The following is a 21,897-nucleotide window of genomic DNA, read 5'->3' on the forward strand; positions in this document are numbered from 1 at the left end:
CGCTCACAAACCTCTACCAAGGCTGCTCTGTCAACTAGCTCAGCAAAATCCTAGATCCTTAGCACTACCACCTGCTTGAATATACTCCACCTCAAACCTCTTTCAAACTGCCTCGCTTTCTTCACCTCATTAGGGACAATATATGGAGCGAAGCGAGAGAGCTCTATGAAACGCGTCGCATACTGCTAGATTGATAATTGTCCCTGCTTCAGACTCAGGAACTCCTCCACTTTAGTCTCTCTGACAGTAGCTGGAAAATATCTATCGAAGAACAATTCCTTAAACCGATCCCAAGTCATGGCTATCGGCGTAGTCCTCTGCTGCTCCAGAAGTCTCACAGCAGTCCACCACCTCTCAGCTTCCCCTATTAGTCTATAAGTGGCGAAGAGAACCCTCTGTTGTTCTGTATACTGTAGCACCACCAAGATCTTCTTAATCTCCTACATCCAATTCTCAGCAGCTGCATGATTGACCCCTCCTGAAAATGTCAGAGAATTCATCTTTGTAAACTTCTCTATAGTGCACCTATGGTCTGCCGATGGAGCACCCTGCTCCCGGGAGCTCCTAGCGATCTCAGTTATAACTTGCTTGGCCACGTTACGTAATACTGCATCAGAGTCTGTCCCGTTTGTACCTGAGGGCCCTACCCCATCACTGCCACTTGCATGGGCACTACCTCCTCCTAGATCCACCCTGAAAAACAACAAATGTAACTCAGTAATCCTATCCTTATAATTTACCCGCTAAACTTAGCCTCCTATCTCAAATCTCTCAGCTTATTTCTAACCCCAGTCCTACATTCTAGGAACACAACCCAACAATAGCTTACTATGGTTTTCCTGAAATCGTCACCTCAGGAAAAACAAAGAAACCACCACGAAATTCCTACCTCTAGATTGTAGAACAAAACCTTAAATCATTTTTTTATACTCTAGTATCGTTTCCGCTGCATTTTAAAGTCTACAGAAACTAGCAACCTAGGCTCTAATACCAAACTGTAACGACCTGCTTAATTTTCACATTGTTTTATTCCGTAATATAATAAAACCAACATGACAAGCTCAGCAGATCATAATCAACCTGAACTCATGGGTAACAGGGATACAACTGAGATATAATATGGAAGCCTATGCAGTAGGAAATATAAATCATAATCACTATACACATAATACCATCCACCTTAGTACCAGAGTTACTATATCCATTACATTTATATACACATCCCAAAAAGTGTCCTAGAGCCACTTCTCACCAAATCCAACTGGCCCTAACAAAATACTTACCCTTCAAAAAGGGCAAGTTAGCTGTATCTATCTCAGCGGGGCTTTATCCGCTCTCCTATCAGGGGCTCCTAAAATGATCAAATAATTAGGGGTGAGACACTTCTCAGTAAGGGAAATAAACTAATACTAGTGTGTGGCAACATGAGTTTTCCGTGTTGTACATAAACCATACATAAACATATTTAGTAAACTGTTATGTCATATTTGGGAAAACATATATCATCATAGCATGGCAAAACATATTGCATTTTCATAAACATAATTCATCTCATATAACAGTAATAATAAAAACAACTCTGGTAGGTTAGCTGGTTGTTGTCTTGTATTACCCCCACATGACTGGGTTGTGTGGCTCAAAGGCGGGACCTGACAATGGTTAGCCGACCACTGCCAAGTCAAAAGTATAGTCTGTAAGTCCGATGGGTCTACCAGACCTGGTCTGTACACTAAGGGCGCTCACACTTCTTAAACCCACATCGACTATCCGTCCTCACGCTACTCTGTACAGTAGCATTAACACAATATCGTGATGATCACGAACACATAGCATCAGTACCGTGCTAGTGCTAATCTAAACCAAGCCAACAAGGTTCTGATAACATATAGCATATAATGAAACTGTGATACATGGATATTTCATACTATTAATTGTCAAATCAATATCATCACATCATTTTGCATATTTATATGCATCATGAAAATCATCAACCTGTACGTCGGCATTTCATATTTTACCATAGCTCGGCCCGTACCCCATAAAATCATATCCATAGCTTGACTCATACACCGACAAACATATCCATAGCATGGCTCGTACGCCGGCAAATCATATCCATAGCATAGCCCGTACGTTGGCAATACATGTAAAAATTCTAGGCCCATACGTCAATTTATTGTAAAAATCCACATCATTATCATATTCTCAGAAAAACAATATTTTATCATAAATTCTACTCATGCCACACAAAATGGGTTTTTCATAAATTCAGAATATCTCATCAGTTTTAGTTGTATTTTCCAACATAATGTATAATTATATAAATATATATATATATTTCCCTGAAATCAAATTCTATAAAATTTGTACTTATTTTTCATAAAACATCTAGCTTAGTTTATCCCCTTACCTGATTCCTGAAGAGCCCCTAAGAAAATAGTCCTGCACTCGCAGGGTCCCGATCAACACCCTGAAGATGATATTTCCCATAACTAAACTTCAGTATTTCTACTCGTACTACGCTTTCTACAACTGTCAAGAAGTCAAATATTGAGTAGAAAGTCTTACCCTAAATTTGAAATGGATTCCGAACTAGCCCCACCAACGATCTACTCCGGCAGATATGCAGAGAACTTCCCCAGGAGTGTCGTGGTGACTTTAGATCGTCGAACCGATAGAAGATCGACCTGAAATCTTAGAGAGAAGTAAGGGAAAACGAAATGAGGAGAGAGAGAGAAACATTCCCGCAGGTTTTTCGGCCATAAAATGAAGGTTAAACCTATTTATACACTAGCCTTTGTCGACGAGCCACGTCACCTCGTCGACGAGGACATGAAGACAACTCGTCGACGAACTCTTACCTCATCGATGAAATTCAGAATCACAATAAATACCCTCTCGGTATTTTCTCATCGACAAAGAGCACATTCGTCGATGAGGACCTACTATGTCCCCTTTTTAAGTTTCCTTTTCCTCCCTATTTGTTATTTAAATATGATCATTTCTCTAGGTCACTACAGTACTGGTACCTCCTCATAATCTAGTGAATCATTGAGCTCTAATTCACCATAATTGATTACATGAGAAGGATCTGAGACGTATTTCCTCAACATGGAAACATGGAATACGTCATGTATTCTGGACAACACAGGTGGTAAAGTTAACCTGTAGGCAACTGGCCTCACTTTCTCTAGAATCTCAAACAGGCTAATAAACCTAGGATTAAGTTTTCCTTTCCTTCTGAACCTCATAACCCCTTTTAACGGAGCTATATTCAAAAACACGTGGTCACCGATATGAAACTCCAACTTCCTACGATGGTTATCAGCGTAACTCTTCTGTCGGATATGAACTGCACTAATTCTATCCTTGATGAGTCGAACCTTATCACACGCTTGTTGTACTAGCTCTGGTCCCACAACTTGCCGCTCGCCCATCTCATCCCAATATAAAGGAGAATGACATCTCCTACCATAAAGTGCCTCAAACGGTGTCATGTCAATGCTGGCCTGATAACTATTATTATACACAAACTCCACTAGTGGCAAAAACTGGGTCCAACTACCCCCAAATTCTAGCACGCATGCTCGTAGCATATCTTCTAATACCTGTATCGTCCTCTCAATCTACCCATTTGACTAAGGATGAAATGTCGTGCTAAAAGATAACTGACACCCTAGATCTTCCAGCAAGCTCCTCCAAAATCGTGATGTGAAATACGGGTCTTGATCTGACATAATAGACACTGGCACTCCGTGAGAACGGACTATCTCATGAATATAAATCTCCGCTAAATGGTTAAGGGAGTAGCTGATCTTGATAGGAATGAAATGGGCGGTCTTAGTCAAATGGTCTATGATCACCCAAATCACATTCTGGTCATGCAATGCGGACGACAACCCTGAAACAAAGTCCATAGATATGTGATCCCATTTCCATTCTAGGATAAAAAGTGGCTGCAATTAACCTGCCGGCCTCTGGTGCTCAGCTTTTACCTGTTGGCATGTCAAACACTGTACTACGTACTCGGCAATCTCCTTCTTCATACCACTCCACCAATACGACTCTCGCAGATCCCTATACATTTTCGTACTGCCGGGATGAATTGTGTATAAAGATCTATGAGCCTCCTTTAGAATGGTCTTTCTGATATCAGCATCAGTAGGAACACACAACCTGAAATGGAACCGCAAAGCTCCGTCAACTGAAATACAAAATTCACCTCCTTGTTCATTCTGCACTCTGACCATTACCTCTGCCAATTCTGGATCGTGTTTCTAAACAACTTTAATCCTTTCCTACAAAGTAGGTTGTACCACTAAACTAGCAATACGTGCCTGGGTATCACTCTCAACCAACTCTATACCAAGTCTTTCTAGATCCATCAAAATTGGACACTGAATTTCCAAAGTTGTCAATGTTGGTCCCATAGACTTCCTACTTAACGTATCAGCTACCACGTTTGCTTTTCCTGAGTGGTAACTGATAGCATAATCAAAATATTTAATAAATTCCAATCACCTTCTCTGTCTCATATTCAGTTCATTCTGAGTGAAAAAGTACTTTAGACTCTTATGATCGGAGAAGATTTCATATCGCTCGCTATACAGGTAATGCCTCCAAATCTTCAATGCATGTACTACTGCAGCCAATTCAAAACCATGGGTAGGGTAGTTCTTTTCATATTCTTTCAACTGACTGGAAGCATACGCTACCACTCTACCATGCTGCATCAATACAAAACCAAGTCCCTTCAAGGATGCATCACTATAGATAACATAACTTTCACCCCTTGACATGATGATAAGCACTGGTGCCGTGACAAGCCTCTACTTCAATTCCTGAAAACTCTACTCACAACTATCGTCCCATTCAAACCTGATGTTCTTCCTAGTCAGTCGTGTCAGAGGCCCTGATAATGCTGAGAATCCCTCAATAAAACGACGGTAACTACTAGCTAATCCCAAGAAACTCTAAATCTCTTGGACATTCCTCAGTCTAGCCCAATTCACTACCGCTTCAATCTTACTAGGATCCACCAAAATTCCCTCCCCTGAGACGATGTGCCCCAAAAACACAACCTTCTCAGGTCAGAATTCACATTTATTGAACTTGGCATTCAACTTCTTTCCCCCAAGCGTCTGTAAAACCTGTCTCAAATGCGTCTCATGCTCCTTATAACTCTTCAAATAGACCAGTACATCATCAATAAAAACAACAACAAACTGATCTAAATATTAGTGGAAGATTCTATTCATCAAATCCATAAATATTGCAGGAGCATTTGTTAGACCAAAAGGCATAACAAGAAACTCATGATACCCATACCTAGTCTTGAAGGTCGTCTTTGATACGTCTTCTGCCCTTACCTTTACTTGATGATAACCTGACCTATGATCAATCTTAGAATACACCTGTGTACCCTGAAGCTGGTCAAATAAATCATCTATACGGGGTAGAGGATACTTATTCTTAATTGTCACCTTATTAATTTCTTTGTAATCTATACACATCCTCATGGACCCGTCTTTCTTCTTCACAAATAATACTAGAGCTCCCCACGGAGATACACTAGGTCGTATAAATCCCTTATCGAGCAAATCTTGCAACTAATCTTTTAATTTTGCTAACTCCACTAGCGCCATTCAATAAGGTGCTTTAGAAATCGACGTTGTACCTGGAATCAGATCAATGGGAAAATATACCTCACGATCAGGTGGCAAGCCTGGTAGCTCATTTAGAAACACATCCGTAAACTCTTTTACTACTGACGTACCAGTGAGCTTCAATTCATTCCCTAACATTTCCTTCACAAAGGCCACGAATCCCGGACAACCACTCAAGAGCAGTCTCCTCGCCTGAATAGCTGAAATCAACTGAGGTAAAGATTGCACTCGAGATCCTATAAATCTAAATTATGGTCTTCTTGCGGGTCTGAATATCACTTCTCTCGAACAACAATCTATACTGGCAAAGTTAGCTGCTAGCCAATCCATGCCGAATATGACATCAAATCCATGCATGTCCAACACTATCAAATCAGCAAATAAAATTCTCCCTTGAATATCAACAAGACAGCCACAAAGCACCCTACTACACCTTACTACTGACCCAGTCGGTGTAGTCACCAATAGTTCAATGTCTAATAATTGTATGTCTACCCCACATAATTTAATACACCCCATAGACACAAACGAGTGTGTGGCACCTGAATCAAATAATGCAATAACTTTAAACAAAAATATACTAACCATACTTGTCACCACATTGCCGGCTGTCTCAGCCTCACCCGATGTCAACGCAAAAACCTTGGCTGGAGCCATATTCTTTTGCTAACCTCCCCGTGACACCTAATAGCCTCCCCAAACAGGTCTAAGAGCGGGAGCAGCACCAATCTGAGCCTGACAATCTCTCATCACATGCCCCGGATCCCCACATCGGTAACAAATACCTCGACCGGCATGACACTCATCCGGGTGTCTCTTCCCACAAGTCGGGCAAGCTAGAAGTGGTTGCATACCTTGGAAACCACAATTCCCTGTCTCCTGCCTCTGGTCTCTATAGTAACCACCTCTCTTCCACGAACCATGACCAACTCCCTGCTGGGAACCAGAAGGTGTCAATCTCTTCTTCTGTCTTTGCTCCTCAACCTCCAATCGCTCTCCAACCTCTGCTATAGTTGCTTGGTCTACTAGCTCAGCAAAATCTTGCAATTTCGATATCGATACCTACTTATATAACTCTCTCCTCAGACCTCTTTCAAATTGTCTTACCTTTTTCGTCTCATCTGGGATAATGTATGAGGCGAAGCGAGATAATTCAATAAACCTCACCGCATACTACTGCACCATCTGCTGTCTCTGTTTCAGATTCAAGAAATCCTCTATCTTAGCTTCCCTGGATGAGGCTGGAAAATACCTATAAAAGAATATCTCCTTAAATTGCTCTCATGACATCTCTATAGGCACTATCCTCTATTGCTCTAGGAGTTTCACTATCGTCCACCATATTTCGGCCTCTCCATTCAGTTTATATATAGCGAACAGTACCCTCTACTCCTCAATACACTGTAGCACCGCAAACACTTTTTCAATCTCCTGCACCCAGTTTTTAGCAATAGTAGGATCAGTTCCTCCTGAGAAAATCGGAGGATTCATCTTAATAAACTTCTCAATCGAGCTGTGGTGGCCTGTAGATGAACCACCCAGCTTTCTAAAATTTCTGGCAATTTCAGCCATGACTTGCTGTGCCACGCTACATAATACGGCATCTGAATCACCACCCGCAGCGCCTGAGGGCCCAGCCCCCTCATTCCCACTAACATGGGTGCTACTACCTCGAGGGTCCATCCTGAAAAGAAAATAAACTTAATTTAGGACCCTATCTCCATAACATATCATCTGACTAGTATATTATATCTTAAACTAATTCATCACCCCTGATCTTAATTCAAGGTTCAATCTTATAACCTAGATACCCAACCCGACAATAGTTTACCATGGCTTTCCTGAAATCGTCACCCCAGGAAAGATACACAAACCATCATGGAAGTCCTGCATCTAGACTACAAAACCAAACCTCAAATTCCCTATCCTATACTCTAGTATTATTACTGCTGCATTCTAGAGTCTACAGAACTTAACATACTAGACTCTGATGCCAAATTGAAACAACCTTCTTAATTTGCTATATAATTAATTACATAAACATCCTGATACCACTAAATAGCCATAAAATCAACCCGAACCCGTGGGTAGTGGGGATACACATGTCATATATAGCAAAAACCTAAGCAGCGGTAAAAATAAAATTACAATCTCCAAACCATAAAGTGCATAATACCAAAGTTATCTACAATCCATCATAATATCGCATGTATACACATATGCAATCCCCAAAAACATCAAAAGATACATCCAGGATCTGATATCAAAACCCACTAACCCTAGCTCAAAAGACTCACCCTCCTAACAGGGTGATAAATATTGCCTCAGCGGCGACCTCGGTCCGCTGGTCTATCTAGGTTCCCTTAAATGATTTAAGTTGGGGTGAGACACCTCTAAGTAAAGGAAATAAACTAAATACAATTGTGTGGCAACATGAATATTTAGTGCTATAATAGATATATAGTACATGTCACATACTTGAAAACACTGTAAAAAGCATAATTGAGTAAGCATATAGTTTCATAATTCTACTAAATCATACAGGTCATCAATCGTCTGATATAACTAGTAATTCTGAAATTTACCCAAGATGAATAGCTCGCTAATGTCATGTATTATCCCCTATGACGGGTTGTACAGCCCGTAGGTGGGACCCGAGAATGGTTGGTCGACCACTGCCGAGTCAAAAATATTTGTAAGTATGATAGGCCCACCACACCTCAGTCTGGACTGTCAGGTGAATGCTTATAACTCTACACTAAAAGTCACATCCACTATCCATCTCCCACCCCCTCTACAAGCAGGGGCAGTTAGCACAAGTTTGAACTGAACTGAACTTTCATATATAGCCACGGTATCGTGCTCTTATAACTGATCTAAACTATCACTCGAGTTCTAATAACATATAATACATGATAGTATACTGTTTAACGTAAATAGATTGATAGCATATTATGATTTCCGTAATAACGTAAATAAATACGGCCTTGCGCCTATTCATTCATATCTGCGACCTTGTGCCGAAACATTCATAATTACGGCCTTGCACCGAAAACATACATAATCCACGGCCTTACGCCGACTATCAATCACGGTATTGCGCCAAACATAACATACATACTGATCTAAATAAATGTATCACTTATCATGTATTCTAAAATCTTAATGTACTGTATTATACTGAAATAACTACAAATATATTTTTCCTGTAAACTTGATTAACATAATACAATTTGAGTAAAATAATATTCATGCCACACAATGCTGAATAAAACCATAACTTCCATTCCAAAAATATTATTTCTTGTATAACAGCAGTATTTTACCAAATATGTATTTTTCTACCAATATACTCATACATATAATACATGCTTTCTAAAAATTAACTTGCTAATAAGTAATAAAAATTTTCATGAAAAATAACTGCTTTAGTTTATTCCCTTACCTAACTTCTGAAAAGCCCCTAAAATAAATCATTCCTGCACCTGCAAAGTTCCCCGTTCAATACCTTGAAATCAACATCTCTCAGAACAAAACTTCAGTATTTTCTTGACTACTACAATTTCAGCAACTGCAGGAAAGTCAAATACTGGATAAAGGGCCTTACCCAAAACTTGGGATGAAATCCAAGGCAGTCCCACCAACGATCCACTCCAGTAGATTTGAAGAGAACTTTCCCAGGAGTGTCGTGGTGGCCTCGGATCGTCGAATCGGCAAGAATCCAACCTGAAAACTTAGTGATAAGGAGGATGGGTCGAACAAGAGAGAGAGAGAGAGAGAGAGAGAGAGAGAGGAATTTGTGCGTGAATTTCAGCCAAAAATGAAGTTTAGGCTTATTTATACACTGGCCTTCGTCGACGAGATTAAGAAGGAAACTCGTCGATGAATGCTTACTCCTCGGCAAAAAAATTCAAAACTGAGATGTATCCTCTCGGTATCTTCTCATCGACGATACACTTCCCTGTCGATGAGCCCCTTATGTGTGCTCGTTGACGAATTTCATGTGTTTGTCAACAAGACCCTGTTTAATTTCTTTCTTTCCCCTCCTCCTTCTATTATTAAATTTTGATAATCATTCGGGTCTCTACATCCTGCCAAACCAATTTCCTTCTTTTCTTTTCTTGTTCCTTATTTCCCTCTTCTTTTATTTATTTTCTTTTCTTTTCCGGGTTCGGGTCTCTACAATCTCCCCCTTTATAAAAATTTTATCCTTGAAATTTTTTAACTATTTCCAATCACACCCTCTAGAGTTTTCCTTAAATAATGATCTACCTCTATAAAAGAGTCGGTAGCCACCCACACAGCAGCCCCATCCCAAGTTTATTACATACCCTCACTTATGGCGAAGGAATACCGTGGTTACACACACTATCTCGGGAGATTACAATACCATAAAAAACTCTCCCAAAGACCATCCATGTACTAAAACTATAAACAAACTGATAGAATTAAATAAACCTACTTACATAACCTGTATACAAAACCGAACATTTACCTGTGCTGTCGTACTAACTTGTCTAGCGCTGAGCCTCTCTGAAAAGCTGTGGGACTTCGGACATATTTTCGTCTTTAATTCCTACGAAACTTCCTTAACTGCATGATTATGCCAAAGTACCTTTACTAACGGTATTTCCTTAGTACGAAGTTCCTATATTTTCCAATCTAAAATCTAAACTAGTACCTCCTCATAGGATAAGGTATCTCTGACTTCCAAGAATTCATAGCTTATCACGTGCAAAGGATCTAGGACGTACTTCTTCAACACCGACACGTGAAAAACATCATGAACCCTAGACAAAGCTGGGGGTAACGCCATTCTGTAGGCAACTGGACCAATTCTCTCCAGAATCTCGAATGACCCAATGTACCTATAGTCACCCCAATTTTAACCAGGCTACCCTGAGAAGGCCTAATATAGTAAGACTGATTTTAAGTATAATCGAACCCTGGTATTTTGGTTTGTATAGGAGTCCTGATCATTTTCAATTTAGTCATCTTTGAAACTTGAGTTTTTCTTTTAGGCTAGGTTTGGTGAAATAGGTCCAGGATTTCCAAAATAAGCCTTTTTTACTTCAAGTTTTAAAAGTTGGAAGATCCCTCGAAAATTGAGTCTTAAATCTTAAAATGAGTCTGTCTAAAATTTGAGTTCAAGCCTTAATTGAGTCCCTTATTGCTTTTTGAAAATTGAATTTCTTAATTCTTGAAGTTAAGTCCTAAATTGAGTCCTTTACTTCTTTTTTAAATTGAATGCTTGAAATTAAGTCTTAAATATATTCCCTCATTCGAGTTTCTTAATTTTTATATCTTAAAATTGAGTCCATTTCAAATCCATTCTCCTAATCTTAGAAATCGGGGACTTTGATTGAAGTCTTAAAACCACGTCTTGTTACCGGGCATTCTTAGGCAAAATAAAAATCGTTTTATTAAAAGAGGGGGCACGTGCCCAAGTTTCTAAGGTACAGGAGATTCCATATGCAGAAAGTAATAAATAAAAAAACATACAGGGAATTAAAAGTTACACAATTGAAATATAAAAGGAAATTAGGGTGGGGGTGCATCCAAATACAGGGTTATGAATAAAATAAGCTACATGAGCTTGTACAAACTGATGTTGCAGTAAGGAACTTGCGGGGGTACATACAATAAATTGCAAAAATGAAAGACAGAAAATACAAGGAAATCAAAAATCAAAACAAATCTTCAAGCGCTTGCCAGCTGGTCCCCTGATTCACCTGTAAGAAAAACAAAGAAAATCAGAAAATGTTATAAAAAAAAAAATGCAAAGGCACAAGAAAATAAGAAACCCTCCACTCATAGGCTGCCATGTTGGACTTTCCTTTTTACCTACGCACACAAAATCAGTGGAATCAGTTGGCAAGGAAATATTCCCTGCGCAGACCCCCTACCTGAGTTGTCGGACAAATAGTGGAAGCAGAAAAGGGGTCTTATGGTCAAATAGGCTACCCAGGCTCCCTATAAATGGGGAGTCTCGTACAGTGCCCCAATATAGGAAGAGAGCACCAAAAACTTCTGGAAAAATGGAGAGGGATTAGAAGGACATAGAGAGCACCAAGACACTCTATAGAAATTAGAAAGCAGTAGAAAACCCCTGTAGGAATTGAGAGTAGAGAGAGTTATTGCAAGCAAACTCTACCAATTTGTAGAGAGCAAAGAAGCTGAGGATCCGAGAATAGAGGGGCTGGAAAAGGAAGAAGCAAGAAGCCAAGAAGTAGGGGATCTCAACCAGATATTCAGACAGATGCAGAGGAACTGGAGAAAAAGACCGGAGGAGTGAGCAGGGAGGTAAAAATCTAGAACTGCATTCTCTATATTATCATATCTATGTAATACCTATGAGTGTGGGGGTGAATGCAGGTCTCTCTCTCTACCCAGGCCTCAGGTTCATACTTGAACCTGAACTTAGGAGCCACAACACCCAACCCAAACCCGAACTCAGGTTTGGATCTCACAACACTCACCAAACTCGAACCTTAGATCCCAACCTGCATGCGGGTTTGAAACAGTACCTGTCACCACATCTTCTGCCGCCTCAGCATCTCCCGGCGTTAGTGCATAAACTCGTGCCGGAGCAGTATTCCTCTACTGTCCACCTCGAGGTGCCTAATAGCCTCCTCTATATGGTTGAGGAGCAACCGCTACCGCTGGTGGTGTCTAACAATTCCTCACAATATGCCCCAACTGGTGGCACTGCTAGCAAACAACTTCCCTCGCTCGGCACTCTCCTAGGTGCCTCCTCAAACATCTAGGATAAGAAGGGGGCATCTTTCTGCCCTGTACTACTTGATCTCCTCCTCCCTGTCGTCATCCCCCTCTGCTGTCATATCTCCTCCACGGGCCTCGATTGGACCCTACCTACAAATCAGAAGGCACGGACCTCTTCCTCTGGCTTTATGCTGCTGCGTCTCTTTGTAGGCCGCTCTCAATCACCACAACCCTGTCCACTATCTCTGAGAAGGTCTGAGCTCGAAAACCTACCACTTGCTCATAGGTTCTACCTCAGGCCCTCCTCAAACTTATTTGTCTTCCTCTCCTCATCTGGCACCAGATACGGAGCAAACTGGGACAGCTCAACGAATCTCGCTGCATACTGCTGCACCGTCAACGACCCCTGTGTCAGATACAAAAACTTTGATACCTTTGCACTCTAGACCATAGCGGGAAAGTATCACTCGAAGAAAATCTCCCTGAAGCGACTTCATGTTATCGCTATAGGATCTGGCCTCTACTCCTCCAATAATCTCACTAATCAATTTAAATGTGGCAATAATTTCACCGTCAACGACCTCCACCAGTGCTTTGCTTCCCCGGTCAATTTAAATGTGGCAAATAACACCCTCTGCTCATCTGTACATGAGAGAACTGCCAGTATGTCCTCTATGTTCTGAACCCAGTTCTCTGCTACTGGTGGTTCCACTCCTCGAACAAAAGACGGGCGTCGCATACGCGTGAACTGCTTGATTATGCAGCTCCGCTCTCTGAGCTCCTGGCCATCTCAACCATTACCTGCTGAATGACGCTGCACAACACTGCATCAGGGTCTCCACCACCCACACTGGACGGTCCTACTCCATCAGCTCCTGTATTCGTGTTATTGTTCCCCGGATCCATCATACAAATAGAGCAACTAATCTCAGTATACAATTACTATCACACAACCCATACACCGCTATAACTCATAAATTACTCTTCTATCCTCATCCTTAATCTCCATTTAGGATTCAGCCCTACCACTCATAAATAAGACCCAGCGATAGTATCCATGGTTCTCCTGAAATCGTTACCCCAAGAAAAACATAGAAACAACCCCAGTACTCCTCTCTTTAGGCCACAAGATAGGACCCTAAATTCTCACTTCATCCTCTAACAATCACTAACTCACATTTCAATCTACCTATCTCCTATTTCCCACAAAATCCACTCTTATACTCTCGTATTGTATTCCGCTGTCTACTAAAGTCCGTAGAACCTAACAGCCTAGGCTCTGATACCAAACTGTGACGCCACGATTTTCGTATAAATTTTTTTAAAATAAATAATAATAAATAAATCATCACTCGTTATCAACAACATTCATAAATCAGCCACGTCAACAACCCTAATACCAGTCTTATGACTAGACCCGCATTAGGTACCGGGTAAAAAGTTATTTCGTTTATATAACCTAACAGCGGAAAACGGTATATACATAAATACTAAGAGTATCAACATACATATATATATCACTATAACAGACTCAAAAACAACTCAACTCTATGGGAATTACACCTCCCCTATTCCAAAAACTCACCCTGTCTATCAAGGTCCCAGCTCCCTATGATCACGAAGTTCTATCACCTGGCCTATCCCTGTTCCCTAAAAAATTTAGATAATTTGGGTGAGACACATCTCAGTAAGAATGAATAAATTATTTACAGTGTGTTGACATATGAGTTCAATTATAACATAGTTTACTTTTCAAATTAACATTTCATCTAAGAAAAATACACTGATAAATATATTCTCATAATCATATAGAAATACAACACAAACTTTTATAAGCTTTAAAATCATTACTCAAATTCAATCATTCCAACACATATTTACCCGCGAAATTCCTAAGAATAGGGAAGATTACCCGTCCATACAGGTAGCTTCCTTCTGCCCTACGTTATGCAGCTAGGTATGGCCACATTCGACACCTATTAGGGCACTCACCTTACTCAGTAAGCCCTCAGGCGGAGAGTTTCAGTTCACCTCAATTATTTATATTATTAACTCACACAGATCCATTTCTCAATTTATCATTCTCTATTTCTCAATTACCATTATTTCTTTCATTTTTCATTTTAGCCAATTTTATCATTCTTTCACTTTCCATTTTCATTTCACTATCCAGCTCATGAGTATCCTTGGTACCTAGTACCAACATCGCATTTGTAATTTATGGCTACCCTGAGGATCTTTCTTTTCACGCCATGCTTCCCCCCATGGTCAAGGTTGTGCAGTTCGAAGGCTGGATCTAACCACGGTTGGCCAACCCAGTTAGATCAAAATATCATATCACGTATGGCATCTGTAGTACGACTGGCCGGCCTATAGCCCTAATCCTGACTCAGGGAGCCCAACAACCCTACAAAATGGCTCAGTCGACTGTCACGCCACACGCTCCAAAAGTCTGTGTGGTTGCACTACACCACTAGCAATGGTACCGTGCTCAACATCATAATCATTCATAAGGGTTCACTACCATATACCCGCAATCATTATGCAGTATAGACATTTCATCAATCACATTTCAATTTCATATTGCAGTATTCATCATTTACATTTTCATATTTCAGTATAGACGTTTCAAAATTCACGTTCTCATTTTCACATTTCAATATTTTCATATCAAAATTTTCCATATCAATAAACATCATTAATCTCATACAAATATATCTCAATTCATCTCAATATAAATGTTCTCATCATTTTCTGTGCACATTTCATTATCTCATAATAATATATATCGTGTTTCACGTATTTCAATATTTCCCAAAATACTCATATCCGTAATTCGCAAAATCTCATTTTTCATGCAAAACATTTCTACTTACATATAAATACCATATTTCATTACATTCCACTAATCACATCAATAACTCTCTATTTCAATATTTTCTCTGAAATTACTCATCGTTATATTTCACATTTTTCATCTAATATTCAAAATATATTAATTCCATACTCCAAAATATCACAATTTAATATTACTCAAATGCCACACAATTTATCTAATATTTATATCATAATAATTTTCAAACAAAATATCATACGCTCATTTTCACATATTAATTCAATCAATAATTTTAAAAATATTGTTATAATTTATTCCATTTACCTGACTTACTAAGAGTCTCAATAACACTCAAATCCTACGCCCTTGGCTCTCGAAACTCAAATCCTGCAATTTACATTTTTTCCAAATTAATTAACTTATTTCCCCAAAATAATACCCATCTAACCTTCCCTAGGCTCCATATACCTCAAATTAACATTTAAACTAATATTTAACACCCCCACTTAATTTTCTGAACTATGTTTGTGGGTCCCGAAATTACACCCGCGAAGCTCACTCAGGCCCTAAATTCTAAAAATCCTACTTCAACCCCAGATGTTCAGTATTCTAGCATTTCTAAATTAACACCAATTAAATAATAATAATAATAAGCCCCTTAATAACCCCCTTATCCCGAATTTGGGGTTATGTCTACGACGACCCCACGAGAATTCTACTCTACTAGACTTGTAGAGAATTATCCCTAAATTCTCATGGTGGTGTTCGATCGTCAATTGGGCTTATAATTTGTAAGAAATTGAGAAAAAAGAGAAATTAGTTTACCTCAAGAGATACGCATACGCCACTCCTACCATCAATCCGCTCTGGTAGAAATGACGACAGTTGAGAATGGAGCCCAACGGTATCTTCCAATTTCCGATCGAGTGAGAATCCATCACAGAATTGAGGAGAGAGAGAGAGAAAGTAACAGGGGTAGGGGGGTCTCTACGTAGAACCAACTTGAAGCTTCTTTTGAACCTTCAAGGATGGTGATATAATAATAATAATAATAATAATAATAATAATAATAATAATAATAATAATAATAATAATAATAATAATAATAATAATAATAATAATAAATTTTATTAATAAAAATAAAAATAAATTTTAATTAATTTTTTTCCTTTTCTTTTTTTTTTATAAATTTAATTAATTAATTATTTTTATTTTTATTTTATTTTTTGGGAATTACCCCATTACTCTTGTATAGCCATTTTTGGGTTATTACACTCTCACTCAAAGCTATCTTGTTATCTGCTCTAAGCTCTGAATTGTTGCGAATTTCATTTCTTGAGAAATCTATGACCTTTTTACATCTTCTCTGAAGCATATGATTAGAGTTCTTGATCCTTATCAAGAGAAGTAAAACCGGTGATATTTACATTGAGTTTCTTGCTTCATTCCTTTGGTATTTTTGAATTGAAGTATATTAGTTTTTCAAGTTGTACTAATCAGCTCTTTGTGAGAGCATTCTTTGTACATCTATTTGATTTGTATCTTGTAGATTGACGATTCCAATGATTGTTTGGATCGTAGGCTAAGTGTGGGGATATCGCTTAGAGAGGCGGGCTCTAGCCTAATTGAATGAGTGACCGAACGAGGGTATATCGTTTGGAGAGGCGAGCTCTAACCTACTGAAGGAGTGTGTAAATGGTGTTGTTCCGCCCGACAAAGGAACTAATTTTAGTGAATCCTTTGGTGGTTTGTCAAAGGTGAGGACGTTGGTTGGGTATAAGTCGAACCTCGTAAAAACAACGGTCTCACTCTCTCTTTCCCTTACTCTTTATTTTCAGCATATTTAAATTGCGTGGATGGTTTAATTGATAATCATATATACTATGTATATTTGGAAATCAAGTAAACTTAAAATCTAATTTTGATTTGGGATTTCGGAAACCGAAAGGGAGTACGTTGGTTAAACCATACTTTGCGGAAACCATAAGGGAGTACGTTACTTGGTTAACACCCAAAGATAAATTAACTAAGAGTTTATTTGAATTCTAAATTTTGGGAAGAGTGTGAATGTTTTGTTGAAAATCATTTTGAGAAAGCTAATTCATTATCAAAGGGATTGCATTAACAACAGGGCTGCAAACAAACAAAAGCTGAAATCTTGTATCTTATATATCTTGATTTGAATATTGTGTTTGATTGGTTAATTGGATTGGTTGATTGATTGATTACTTGTTTGAATAAGCAATAGTATTGTGGACTAAAAGAACTAAGTTCTTGTGTGATTGGTAAATTAAACAAACAAGTCAAGAATTGATTAAAAGGAATAAAAAGAAGTCTTAAATGGAATTAAGAGAAAAATTTTAAAATCCAATTCACCCCCCCCCCCCCGGACTACACCTTAGTTTTCATGGTTCCATTCTAATGGGAAAAGATACGGTCTGCAAAGTTGTTTGAATGAGAGATATCAGGATTAAGATGTATGATGGTGTGGTAAGGATGTTATATGGTAAAATGCATGTACCTGATCTACGGAAGAATGTGATATCATTGGGCACTTTTGATTATAACGGGGATAGTTATAAGTCTGAAGGCGGGACGATGATGGTGTGTGAAGGCGTCTTGATGGTGATGAAGGGATAAAGGATAGCAAGGAATCTATATACACTACAGTGTAACACAGTTGTAAATGGAGCTGTAGCTGAGAGTTCTGAGTTAGATAATACCGTTTTGTGTAACACAAGCACAAGCAAAATGGAGGGTATTCTTAACTACATTGTTATCGATGTTTGGGGACCGGTCAGGTCAACATCATGAGTTAGACATGGGTACTTCATTAGGTTATCACGAAAGGTCTTGGGGTATCTCATGCGGCACAAGTTAGAGATGTTTTCCAGGTATAACTTGTGGCTGAGGTGAAGTACTAGACCGGGAGAGAGTTCCTCAAGTAAGATACTAGAGCTCAATACGCTGGTGTTCATGGAGTTTTGTGAGCAAGGCATGATGTCTGTAGAGCTTACAAATAACTTCTTAGTAAAGTCAGCGATTATGATGTGTTTCTCGGTTAATTGATTGTCAAAGGTATCGCTAGATGACAGAGTTGCAGGAGAGGCTTGGACAGGTTATGCGGTAAACTTCTTTGGTTTAAGAGAGTTTGGAGGTCCAGCCATGCATGTTTCTAGTTAGGTGGGATCTAAGCTTGGTGTGATGTCCGGACAGTACATCTTTTTGGTATATAAGAAAGATGGGATCAAACTGGATGATCCAATGGCAAACAAGGTGGCGATTGGTGGAGACATGGTTTTAGGTGTTAAAGCCATGGGACAACATACTCAGGTAGATGAAGAGAAACGGGTGCCAAAAAGCTATAGTAGCAGTAATGAGCATGTTGTGCAGGTGGAGTTGGAGACTAAGAGAAGAAGTGCGGGGAGTTCTAGCTCAGGAGATTTGCAGTATCACAACATAAACTAGAGCAGAAATTAGATTGTGATGTAGGTGGAGTTACAAAATTAGGGTAGAGATGACAATGGTCATAATGCAGGGAGTTCAAGCTTGGGAGACCAGCAGGATCATAATGGGTTCACAGGCACTATCAGGCCACCGCCTAGGTATAAAAATTTGATGTCTTATGCATCCATTACTACTAGGAAGGATCATACTACCTTTTAAGAGGTAGTGCATGACCAAGAAAAGAGTAGGTGAATAGGTGTCATGGTGGAGGAGATGAAGTTACTGTATAAGAATCAAACGTGGGGGTTGGCGGAGCTCCCGAGGAGGAGAGGGAGATAGGATGCAAGTGTGCAGCTTATTTTCTTATTTTATGTGAGTGACATGTGTATTGTTGGGAAGGTTCCAACTAAGGTAAATCAATCTGAGACTCTGTTGAGAAAGGAAGTTGACATAAAGGTTTTACCAAAAGTATTCTTGGGTTGGAGATTCACAAGAATAAAGTTACAAGGAGATTGGGATTATCTTGGGGTGCTTTTGTGGTCATAGATACAGGGAGATTGGAGTTATTTTAGGGTGGTTGTGTGGACAAAACTACAAGGAGATTATGGTTATCTCAGGATGGTTTTGTGGATCTGGTGTTTGAGATGTTTAGCATGGTTAATGTTAAAATGGTCACCGATACACCATTGGCGAATCTAAGTAAACAGTCCACCACTCAACACTCAAAGATGGACAGTGATGTTCGAGACGTGTCAAAGGTTTTCTATGCCAGTGCAGTGGGGTACTTCAGCGGGCAATAGAGTGATCCGTCAGTTGTGAGGTTCGTGGATGGAGACTATATAGAGGACTCGGATGACAGGAGGTATACATCAGGGTATGTTATGGGAAGACCTAATTGTTGAAAGTCCAGGGTATAATCTTAGGTTACATAATTTACAACTAAGTCGAAGTACTTAGCAATGACTGAGACTATCAATGTAGCATTGTGGGTTGAAGGATCATTCAAGGAGCTAGGTATTCAACTAAGTGGAGTTCCTATTACCACAGACAAGCTCAAGCATCGCTTGGACTTGGTTTACGTCTCCAGGTGTTAGACGGGAGGCGGTCCCAATCTACTGGCCCGGGTGGACCAATGGGCGTTATGCTTTCGGATTTCTCCTAAGTGGTGAATATTCGCCAAGGTGGAGATTGTTGGGGATGTGACTCATATTCTGATCGGAACGCATGCACCAAGGGAAAGCATCATGAAAGGAGGGACAAAGGGAGGTTTGCAGGATGACAGCTTTGAGGGCAAACTGTCGACGGTTACGCTCACGGACGTCATAAAAGTTCGATTTGAAGATCAGTGGATTGAGAGTTTTTTGGAGGAATTTCCTTCAGGGGATTGCTACAGAAGTGTTTTAGATATACTAGAGGTCTTTTGTACACAGTAGAGTAGTATTTAATCATTGTTATGTAACCCTATGGGGTAAGCTTCATGTAAGCTTCACAAAGCTTGGTGTAAGCTTTATTGTGATAGTGAAAATAGTTGCTACTCCTGTAGACGTAGGCAAATTGTCGAACCACGTAAATTCTTGTGTCATTGGTTATTGCTTTCATTGATTCTCATTGTTGAGTGATTGTTTGTTGAGTATAATTCATCATCGAGTGCTTTCTTGCTTGTTCCATTGATTGTTTCTTGAGAGTTCATGTGAGGTCTTCTGCTACGCACACTCAACAACGACAATTGTTATCAAAGCACCAATTATTGGCACAACAGTAAAGAGTTGATTATTCTTAACCCGTGAAAATACTATTTGTAAAGTATAAAATATATGTAACACATGCAACGAACATGCCCACCACTAGTACAAATTAAAAGCCAAAAGTTCATGGGATATAAAAATTTCAGCTAATATTTCCTAGTCTTGGAAGCAAATCTTAATATTCAAACCTTTTGTTTATCCTTATAATAGAGCATACAATTGGCAATGGTAAATCTACTTTGGTATTCTTCGATAAGTAGCTTTCTTTGAGCCCTCTTTTACAACACCATGGCACTCATCATATGCTAAGGTAAGCCCTACGATAAAGATAATAATTGGAAATGGCCTCGAAGATTATCAAATAATGTTTCTGATTTAAAATCAAACATCAATTTGCTTCCTGATGAGAAATCTGAGGATGAACTCTATTGGAGTCTTATTTCCAGTGGCAAATTCTCCTTGGCATCCACTTGGAAGAAGGGAGGAATGCTGTGTAGTTTAAATACTCAGTCCATAGATTTTCCTTCGTCACTTGGTTGGCTGTTCCTAGTAGACTGAATACTCTTCAGAGAGTCTTTAGATGGGGACGTGCAAATGATACTTGTAAAGCTTGTTTAATGGAGATTGAAAGCAGAGGTCATGTCTTTTTCAGATGTCAAACTCTTGGGCAGATTTACATGGCTGTTCTTTCTGATTTTAATGTTCAAGGTGCTTTTTGGGTATTGGATTTCCTGTCTGGGTAATTCAAGTACTGTCGTATTGATGAGTTATAAAAGTTGATATTTGAAGTATACTCATATTTGAAGGAGCTCCTATTAATATTGCCAAGAGTTCAACTCAGATAATTCTCAGTATTCATGAATCATGGTGGATGTTTTGGGGATCAAGAATTTTGATTCTTTGCCTATTTGAGTTATGTTTGACTGGTTTTCTTAGTCTATTTTTTTTTTTTTATCTATTTTCAACCCTTTAGTTCTTATTTAGGTTCTTTGGCTAGCTCTATTGTTGTTTTTGTTTGTAATTTTGGCTTTTCCCTTTTCTCTGTTAAGCTAACCTTTGGCATGCGGTTGCATGCAAAGTAGCAAAACCCTAAGATTCCTTTGTGCCTATGCTTTGGGATACATACTCACGCTCTATAAAAACCTGTAGACACTCCATTTTGTTCGGAACTTTATATTACATAATTTGGGTTTTTTTAGAATTAATTTTAGTGCCCTTTTGAGTTTTTTCTTAGTTCAATTCCAAACTTGTATATGTTTTTTGTAAATATTCATTAATACGATGAAAATAGAAAATATATGGAAAAATATATATAAAAATAAAAACTGAATACATGTTAAATAAAAAATTGAATACATGGAAAATAAAAAAAACAAAGAAAATTTGGTAGGCCAACTTTGTATGCCTGCACTTGCACACACATCACAAGAAAGTTTTCAGCTAATAAATCAAAATAAAAAAATCTAATTGGTTTTAAATT

The 21,897-nt window shown here is 39.0% G+C and overlaps 1 protein-coding gene across 1 annotated transcript in view; it reads right to left on the reverse strand.

The window, feature by feature from the left end:
* Positions 1 to 11,230: 11,230 nt before the first annotated feature.
* The window catches only part of LOC131150185 (uncharacterized), a 31,061-nt gene continuing 20,394 nt past the window's right edge, over positions 11,231 to 21,897 (reverse strand). Inside the window, exon 11 of the mRNA XM_058100781.1 lies at positions 11,231 to 11,398. The gene's annotated coding sequence lies outside the window, so the exon portion shown is untranslated. The remainder of the gene's footprint in view (positions 11,399 to 21,897) is intronic.

Source organism: Malania oleifera, chromosome 3 (assembly GCF_029873635.1).
Source record: "Malania oleifera isolate guangnan ecotype guangnan chromosome 3, ASM2987363v1, whole genome shotgun sequence".
NCBI lineage: Eukaryota > Viridiplantae > Streptophyta > Magnoliopsida > Santalales > Ximeniaceae > Malania > Malania oleifera.